The sequence below is a fragment of the Anarhichas minor genome, unplaced genomic scaffold, assembly GCF_050575085.1.
Source record: "Anarhichas minor isolate MPS153535 unplaced genomic scaffold, ASM5057508v1 ptg000003l, whole genome shotgun sequence".
In the NCBI taxonomy this organism is placed as follows: Eukaryota; Metazoa; Chordata; class Actinopteri; order Perciformes; family Anarhichadidae; genus Anarhichas; species Anarhichas minor.
The window spans coordinates 20005001-20014581 of NW_027466449.1; the positions used below are offsets into that span (position 1 = coordinate 20005001).

Consider the following 9581-nt stretch of genomic DNA (forward strand, 5'->3'; position numbering starts at 1 on the left):
GTTACACCTTAAAACAACACCGTTACACCTTTAAACATCAACACCGTTACACCTTTAAACATCAACACCGTTACACCTTTAAACATCAACACCGTTACACCTTTAAACATGAACACCGCTACACCTTTAAACATCAACACCGTTACACCTTTAAACATCAACACCGTTACACCTTTAAACATCAACACCGTTACACCTTTAAACATCAACACCGTTACACCTTTTCAATGTGTCATTCAGAGCATGTCTGTTGCTTCAACGAGGCTCTCAACTGTCTTCATCACCCATGACGTCTTTAATTGAGATATTTGAAGGGAGCTACTATATAACTTTTAGATCTCTGATCATGTTATTTTGCTTCTGATACTAGTTATTGATTATTGATGATCCATATCAACAGATACAGATCTCTTTGTCGTTTGATGAGAGCAGCTGCTCTACAAGGATCCAGAGGGGTTCTTCCGCCTCCCAAAAAATCATTTTGAAATATATTTTTTTCAACCGCTCATAATTGAAATGTCAAAATAAAAGTATTTATTTGTACTAAGTCAGATTTAGTTCCTGCCAGTCGGCTGAAGAACGATGAGTCCTTCTGGATGAACCTGATGATTTAAAACAGGTTTGTAGAGATATGTTGTAACTAAATAATATTTATACCTGCTGACGGAACTACTTCTTAATTCATGACCTTCTGTATTTGTGATCAGTTACAGTCTGAACAGAACAATCACACACACACACACACACACACACACACACACGGTCTGACCTCTGAACTTCTTTGGAGGGTTCTCCAGGTCTCCAGCAGCTGGTTCCACCACACAGCGGTCGTCCACCAGCCTGCAGACGAGAACCACAGAAGAAGAAACGTCTCAGAGGATCATAGAGGACAATCAGCAGGTTTATGGATGATGAAAATAACTCAACTGCATTAAATGTGATAAAGAATGAAACACACGTTTTTTATTTTATTTATGTATTCAACTTAAATAACGTATTTATGATGTTTTTTATGAAACATAAACAAGTAGTTTTGTTGCTTTTTGTGTTGTTTTGTTTAAATGAACAAACTCTCTGAACCTCCAAACACGCTTCTACAATCACCAAAACTACGTTTGTCACAACCAGAAGTCATTATTGTCAGACTTTCAGCTTTCCGACGGTCCTTAAACACATCGTGTATGAGAAACGCTTCAGTAAGAAAAAGAACCAAAACTAAGGAGAGGAGAGGAGAGAAGAGGAGAGGGAAGAGGAGAGAGGAGAGGGAAGAGGAGAGAGGAGAGAAGAGAGGAGAGAAGAGGAGAGGGAAGAGGAGAGAGGAGAGGGAAGAGGAGAGAGGAGAGAAGAGAGGAGAGAAGAGGAGAGGGAAGAGGAGAGGAGGAGAGAGGAGAGGAGAGAGGAGAGAGAAGAGGGGAGAGAGGAGAGAGGAGAGGAGAGAGGAGAGGAGGGGAGAGGAGAGGAGAGAGGAGAGAGGAGAGGAGAGGGAAGAGGAGAGAGGAGAGAAGAGAGGAGAGAAGAGGAGAGGGAAGAGGAGAGGAGGAGAGAGGAGAGGAGAGAGGAGAGAGGAGAGGGGAGAGAGGAGAGGAGAGAGGAGAGAGGAGAGGAGAGGAGAGGAGAGGAGAGAGGAGAGGAGAGAGGAGAGGAGGGGAGAGGAGAGAGGAGAGGAGAGAGGAGAGGAGGGGAGAGGAGAGGAGAGAGGAGAGAGGAGAGGAGAGAGGAGAGGAGAGAGGAGAGGAGGGGAGAGGAGAGAGGAGAGGAGAGAGGAGAGGAGAGAGGAGAGGAGGGGAGAGGGGAGGAGAGAGGAGAGAGGAGAGGAGAGAGGAGAGGAGGGGAGAGGAGAGAGGAGAGGAGAGAGGAGAGGAGAGAGGAGAGAGAGGAGAGGAGAGGAGAGAGGAGAGAGGAGAGGAGAGAGGAGAGGAGAGGAGAGGGGGGAGAGGAGAGAGGAGAGGAGAGGAGAGAGGAGAGGAGAGGAAAAAATGAAGAAATTACAGACTTGAAAGAAAATAAAGACGACTGAGTCTGACTTTAGTACAATGACTCCAGAAGAAAGAGAAACGTGTGTGTGCGTGTGTGTGTGTGTGTGTGTGTGTGCGTGTGTGTGTGCGTGTGTGTGTGGCCATTAGAGTAAATCTCTCTCACCATCAGTGTTTAGGCAACAGAGGGCCTCAATAGTGACACACACTCTCTATCACACACACACACACACACACACACACACACACACACACACACACACACACACACACACACACACACAAACACACACACACACACACACACACCTGGCCTGCTGAATGTAGTTAATGTTTGTTTGAATGGACAGGTAATCCTGCTGCCTGCAGGCTGTCTGCTCACTGATGAAAAGAGGGATTTAACAAAGCTGTGTGTGTGTGTGTGTGTGTGTGTGTGTGTGTGTGTGTGTGTGTGTGTGTGTGTGTGTGTGTGTGTGTGTGTCAGTCTGATGATCCTCCGGCTGGTTTCCTCTTTACAGAGAAAGTAAAAGTAGAACTTTTATTGTGAAGGAGACATTCCACCATCTTCAACTTCACAATAAAAGCCTTGTTTTGTCACTAACATGAATGAATTTATTAAACACGTTTTGTTTTGACTGTGAATCGTTTTTGATTTTTGCATTCTCACTCTCATCGGCCAATCACAAACCAGAACCACCAGCCAGTAAACAAATGAGATGTGAGGACCGCAAGGGATTGTGGGAAACTCATAAATCTGAGCATCATCTGCAGCTTTTTATGAGCTCTGTTCAAATAACGAAACCCTGAAGACAAAGAACAGAGAGACGTCCAGAATAAAGTGACTGTTTCATTCATTCATTCATTCATTCATTCAGCCCGTAAGGCTGGAAGATAAGAACAAAGGTTCACTTCTATATAAATATATAGATTATATCATAATGAAGGTAAATAAAAGCAGACAAACACTGAAATCATTTTAACACTTCTGATCTTTTTTAGTTTTTAAAATAATAATAATATTCATCACTTTTCTAAATGTCTCTATTTTTTAGTTTTCTTTCTTTCTTTTTTCTGTTTAACTTTATTAATTCATCTCTCCTCTTCTTCTCTTTCTACATTTCTTTCTTTAACGTCTTCACTTTACTTTTTACAAAATGTTCTTTTTATGTCTCTATTTATTTAGTTTTCCCTTCCTCCCACATCTCTCTCTCTCTCTCTCTCTCTCTCTCTCTCTCTCTCTCTCTCTCTCTCCCCGACCGCCCACAGAGTCGTCCGTCACTAAAACAGCCTCTCAGCCCTTTTGTCTGTCTTCCAGGTGTGTTCTGCTGATTGCTCCATTCACACTCAGGTATGTTGACTCAGTGACGAACACGTTGTTCAGAGTCACCAGGTGCTTCAGTGTAACGAGTGACCGTGTTAACTGGTGACTCTCAGACCAACTGTGGTTGCTCGTAGTAGCTCACAGAAATGTTTGGTAGATAACAAACACAGACATTTAAAAGGATTGAAGTCTTTTACGAGGAGACCCACATGTTCTGTTGGTGTTTACAACAGCTGCTTTCAGTATGAGCAACTACAACACAATCTGCTGAGAGTCACCAGTGAACACGGTCCCTCTTTAAACCGAAACACATAACGCTACACACCAGGTTTCTCCACCACATACATGTTTGTATCTGGACATTAGATACTGAAACACGCTAATGTATTCTACCCGCTAACTAACAGCACACGGATCTGTAAAGTCAACTTGTTTAGGTTTCATCCTCCATCTCTGGTTATTAATGTCTTTACAGCTCGACGCCATGCTCCTGTTGAGTACGTCACCTTTGTTTAAACACTGTAAAAAGGTCAATAATCTGATATCTACACGCTCAACGTCCCACGTTTCAGTCTGATCGCTGACTTTTGCTGCATGTCATTAAAAAAAAGGATAATAATGATCAATTCTACGGTTCAGAGTGACTCTAAAACGGGCTAAAAGTTGAGTAGTTAGGATTTGCTTCTGCGTCCTCTCTCAGAAGGTTAAATGTTTGTAAAATGTGGTTTGTTTTTTCCTCCTCGTCCTCCTCCTCCTCCTCCTCCCTCTTGCAGGAAAAGCAGATTTGAATATGGATTTGTGTATTTTCCATCACAGACTCAATCAGCTCAGTTTTAGTGTTCCTGACTAACAGAAACTCCAGTGTGAAATTTAACGGTTAATAACTGTAAATAAGTGACAGCTTCCGTCTCAGTTACGCCCTTTTTTTCTTTTTATACGTTGACACATCGGAGCCGAATCTTATCCAGAGATCAACGGTACAAAAAGATTTAAAGAAAGAACAGCTGGAGGTTAAACTGCTCAACTTTGTGGTTTAATAAATGATCAACTAGATTTTACAGGAACAGATGAATGTTTGTTCAAGGCTGAAATACGATGTTGAATCAAACATGAAGTCTGCTCATTGATTCACAGCAGCGCCTATAAGAAGTTCTGATGAAACCACAGATTCAGATTTTCTGTTGAAACTTGAATCGTTTCCTGTGAAATGCATTGTGGGACAGCAAAAGTCAGTCAACTTACAAACTAAAGAGTCTAAAGATGAAACGATTAGTCGAAAAACAAAATGCCAAAATTATGTAAAACAGCTTAAAGTGCTTTGTAGTTAAACAAATAAACATCCGACAGATATTTGACTATCTGACCACAGACACCGACTCAACGCTCAGCAGAGATACGATCAACTTCAATCTATCCACAGACCACAGTGAGCACACCAACCTCCTCAGAGGACAGACCACCTCAGAGGACAGACCTCCTCAGAGGACAGACCTCCTCAGAGGACAGACCACCTCAGAGGACAGACCTCCTCAGAGGACAGACCACCTCAGAGGACAGACCTCCTCAGAGGACAGACCACCTCAGAGGACAGACCTCCTCAGAGGACAGACCTCCTCAGAGGACAAACCACCTCAGAGGACAGACCTCCTCAGAGGACAAACCACCTCAGAGGACAGACCTCCTCAGAGGACCAACCTCCTCAGAGGACAGACCTCCTCAGAGGACCAACCTCCTCAGAGGACAGACCTCCTCAGAGGACAAACCACCTCAGAGGATAGACCTCCTCAGAGGACAAACCACCTCAGAGGACCGACCTCCTCAGAGGACAGACCACCTCAGAGGACAGACCTCCTCAGAGGACAGACCTCCTCAGAGGACAAACCACCTCAGAGGATAGACCTCCTCAGAGGACCAACCTCCTCAGAGGACAGACCTCCTCAGATGACAAACCACCTCAGAGGACCGACCTCCTCAGAGGACCAACCTCCTCAGAGGACAGACCTCCTCAGAGGACAGACCACCTCAGAGGACGTTGAAAGGTAAAGAGGACATTTGTCCTTTAATGTGTCTCCAGCTTGTTCACTTCGTTTTCTTTTAACTCTGAACCTGCTGTTTGTGTTCATGACTCAGAATTTGACTGTAAGGAAACCAGCAGGTTAACCTCCCCCTCCCCCCTCTCTGCCTGTCTCTCTCTCTCTCTCTCTCTCTCTCTGTCTCTCTCGCTCTCTGTCTGTCTAGTTAGGATTGATCACAAAAACTAGAGAATAAGAAACCTTTAGAAATATCACTGAATATGTGAATGAAAGTCAAACACACTAAAGTTGCTCTGTTATTGCGTGAGTCAGGTTCATTCTGCTTGATTAAATGGGCGTTTAATAGTTTAGCACGTTAGTATGCTAAATAAACACAAAGTACAGCTGATGACAGTCACTAGTTTTGCAGGTATTTGGTTTCTAGTGTTCGCTCAAAGGCTGAGATGGAAGAAACGATGGCTAATGTCTTGACTTCCTTTGATTGCAATGTCAACATGCCGTTAATGTTCCCCCGAGACGCTCACATTCACGTTCCACAGCTGAAAACCAGAAAGCCGTTAGCTTGGTTTGCTAGCTAGCTAGCTTAGCTTAGCTATGTTCCAAATGTTCCAGCGATTCTTTTTTATCAGGTGGGAAGAGAAAGAACGAGTGAGAGCTGTTTTCAGTGTGAGAACATCCTGGTACTAAAGAGGCATCAAAGCTTCAGAGAGAAACGACACTTCTGGATGTGAAGTCTTTCTAATTACGTGTTTTCAGTCTTTTACTAATAAATGACAAACTGCAAACATCATATAATTCATGGCACAATTCAAACAGCATCAGATAATTATTTGTCTCTCGCCGTTGACTTCCGTATAGATTTTCATCGGAAGTTTCAAACAAATCAGTTTTAGATGCTTCCTGTTAGGAACTGAAGTGTTGGACCTAAACTTTGACCTCTGGACACATAGATGTCTAAACCAGACCTCACGTCAATGGATCCAATAGTACAGATTATTTCACTCTGGACCAACGTGTTGGACTCAATGACATCTCCTTCCTTACAGCTGTTAGCATATGACGCTAGTGTGGCTAAAAGCGGTGACCCATTGTTCTATTCAGGTCAACGGGAGCCAGTGAAAGTCAACAAGTAAAGCTGAACGCTACGGAGAAGCTGGAAAAGGTCAAGATCGAGTCAAATACACAAGAGTGGGTGAAGGACCGCAATACAGGAAAAACACACACACACACACACACACACACACACACACACACACACACACACACACACACACACACACACACACACACACACGGAAATCTCTCTTGGACATACTTGGTACCACTTCCTTTTCCTGCCATACAACCAGACATAGCTGCCACTTTCTCTGTGTGTGTTTCAGGTTGTTACAGAATATTCACTATATTGCTTCAGATTTTCACTGACGACAGTTTACTCGAAAACACTACGAAATTAGACTTCAAGAACAAGAAACTTGAAGCTAGAAGCTGCAGAACTGAAGATAGGAAGTAACACACACTTTAACAATGAGAGAAACTAGAACATTTCACAAGGATCTTTACAGTGTGGCTGCTACTGCTGGAAGATGTTGCAATATATCTGCCAATATTACCATCTGTATCATTGAGGTTCATTTGAGGTCCAAATGCCACATGTGTGTGCAAAATTCTTTCTTTCACAAGAAGTATTACGATAATGAATTCTTCATTGGCACCAGTTCCCTGTTTCAGTGTTAATCAACGGTAACACCAATGTGCTGTGAGACGTAAAACACAGAACAAGCGGCGATGAATACAGGATATTGACTTGAAATCGTCGCACAAGACACGTCATAGATCTTACCAAAAACGAAATTAATCTCACTAAGCTGTGTGTCCACGTAACGTAACAAACACACCGTCCAAAACAATTTAAAGTTAGCCAACTAACAAACAGTGATGTACTTAACTTATGGGTTGTGAAGTGTCGTACAACACGCTACATTCAAACGCACAAATAAGCGGTGACGTATGCGATCAATCGGCTGAGTTGCCGTGAGGTACTCAGCAGTGTGTGTGCTGGTAGTTCCATTAGCCGTTAACCAAACACACCGTCCAGAACAATTAAAGTGAGCTGTAAAGCATCGTACAACACGCGACATTAAAACTCAAAAACAAGCAGCGACGTATGCAAGCAATCGGCTGAGTTGCCGCGAGGTACTCAGCAGTACGTCAACGGAGTTATGAATTGGACCAGACATTTGATAATCTTTCAATACCAAACATTTTTTCACTCTACGCTGTCACATACAGTACATAGATTGCACATTCCATACTGTAAAATACTGACTATAAAGTGTATTTCTACCACCATCTATACTGTAAACATCGGCTCTATGGTGTATTATTAAAGCCTGCAGCTGTTTATTCTCTATATAATGTCTAATATGAGCATAACCTTTACTTATACCTGCACTAAAGATTTATACTTACATGTTCTAGGAAATAGCCCCCCTTTCTGTTTACTGTCCATTCTATATTTATTATTATATACATTACTGTTTATTCTGTACATTACTCTGCACCCTGGACTTCTAGATAAACTGCATTCCATTGTCTCCTCTCCTCACCTGTACTCTGTGCAATGACAATAAAGCTGAATGTAATCTAATCTTTAGTAAAGTTATGTCGGTCTGACACTGAACAATGACAATATGGAAAACACCATAAAAGACAATAATGTGACTTTAAACTACATCACTGTAGATAATCAACAGTAATACGAAGAGTCTGTGAGCTGCAGGCGATTGTTAGTGTACAAATACCACAGACAGGAAGTACTACACAGTGAGTTAAGGTGACCATAAACCCACTGTACGTCTATGAAGCTGTTTGATACAGGGGGTGGACACAATAATGTGAACACATCCTGCTTGTGTTAAAAAGTATTTTGCTTTTCCTTAAATCCAGATCAAATAATCTGGATCATTATTTCATGTGTTGAGGACGTTCCTGCTCCCTTTAGTGACCCCATGACGGCTCCTCTAGTGCCAACTTCAGGACGAACGCTACATCTTTAGCTTCCACTCCAGCTGAGACTCTACCAACAGATTTAATCATCAGGATGCCGTTTGTTCTGTCCAACACTTTATATTGTGACTGTAATGAACTCTGCAGCCTGTAGTGGGCGCTATGACGTTAGACTGTGAAGCTTAGTTCATACAACCTCCGGTTCTTTAAAGTTCTCCAGAGCTTCATGTGTTAAAGCTGCATTCTCTCTAGTGTCCACCAGGGGGCGACTCCTCTGGTTGTATAGAAGTCTATGAGAAAATGACTCTACTTCTCTCTTGATTTATTACCTCAGTAAACATTGTAAACATGAGTTTATGGTCTCAATCTCTAGTTTCAAGTCTTCTTCAATACAGCATGATGTTCATTTAGTACATTATGGTCCATTTAGAGTCAAACAGACCATAAAGCAGGGGATGCTTTAGGGCGGGGCTACACGGTGATTGACAGGTCTCTACCAGAGACGTATACGCCGTCTCTACGTCACTCCTCCTCAGTCCAGATATGGTCACTTCCTGTTCACTGGTTGCAAAAAACAACACATGGCTGCGGCCGTAATCTAAGATGGCGATGACTAAATTGCTAAACTGGAGGCTTCAAAACATCAGTCCACAAACCGATGGATGACGTCACCATGACTACGTCCACTTCTTATAAAGCACCAGAAAATGATGTCATCACAGCCGGCGTGTCGAGCCCGAAGGCTTCGTACGTCCTCTAAGAGAATAATGCAACAACCTCCATGTTGACATGACAGAGAGACAGGGAGCTCAATGTGTGTGTGTGTGTGTGTGTGTGTGTGTGTGTGTGTGTGTGTGTGTGTGTGTGTGTGTGTGTGTGTGTGTGTGTGATGGATTGTTCCATAGCAGCTTCTCTGATTGTTGGGCTGAGTATTTCCCTGACAAAACACAGCGTTTAACACACGTAGACTATATTTGGGCAAAGCCTCCAGGTACTTTAAGCACCTTAAAAGTGAGCTTAGTTACTTAAGTATTTAGTTAGTGAGTTATATTTAGCGACACATTTCAGCATTTTTTATTATTAATTCGCAGAGAGGAGAGGAGAGGAGAGAGGGGAGGAGAGGAGAGAGGAGAGCGGAGAGGAGAGGAGAGGAGAGAGGAGAGGAGAGGAGAGGAGAGAGGGGGAGAGGAGAGGAGAGGAGAGGAGAGGAGAGAGGAGAGAGGGGAGAGGAGAGGAGAGGAGAGG

General features: G+C 43.0%; 1 protein-coding gene across 1 annotated transcript in view; it reads right to left on the reverse strand.

The window, feature by feature from the left end:
- The window catches only part of itpr3 (inositol 1,4,5-trisphosphate receptor, type 3), a 55658-nt gene extending 54823 nt beyond the window's left edge, over positions 1 to 835 (reverse strand). The window contains exon 1 of the mRNA XM_076102016.1: positions 770 to 835. The gene's annotated coding sequence lies outside the window, so the exon portion shown is untranslated. The remainder of the gene's footprint in view (positions 1 to 769) is intronic.
- Between the last annotated feature and the right edge of the window lie 8746 nt (positions 836 to 9581).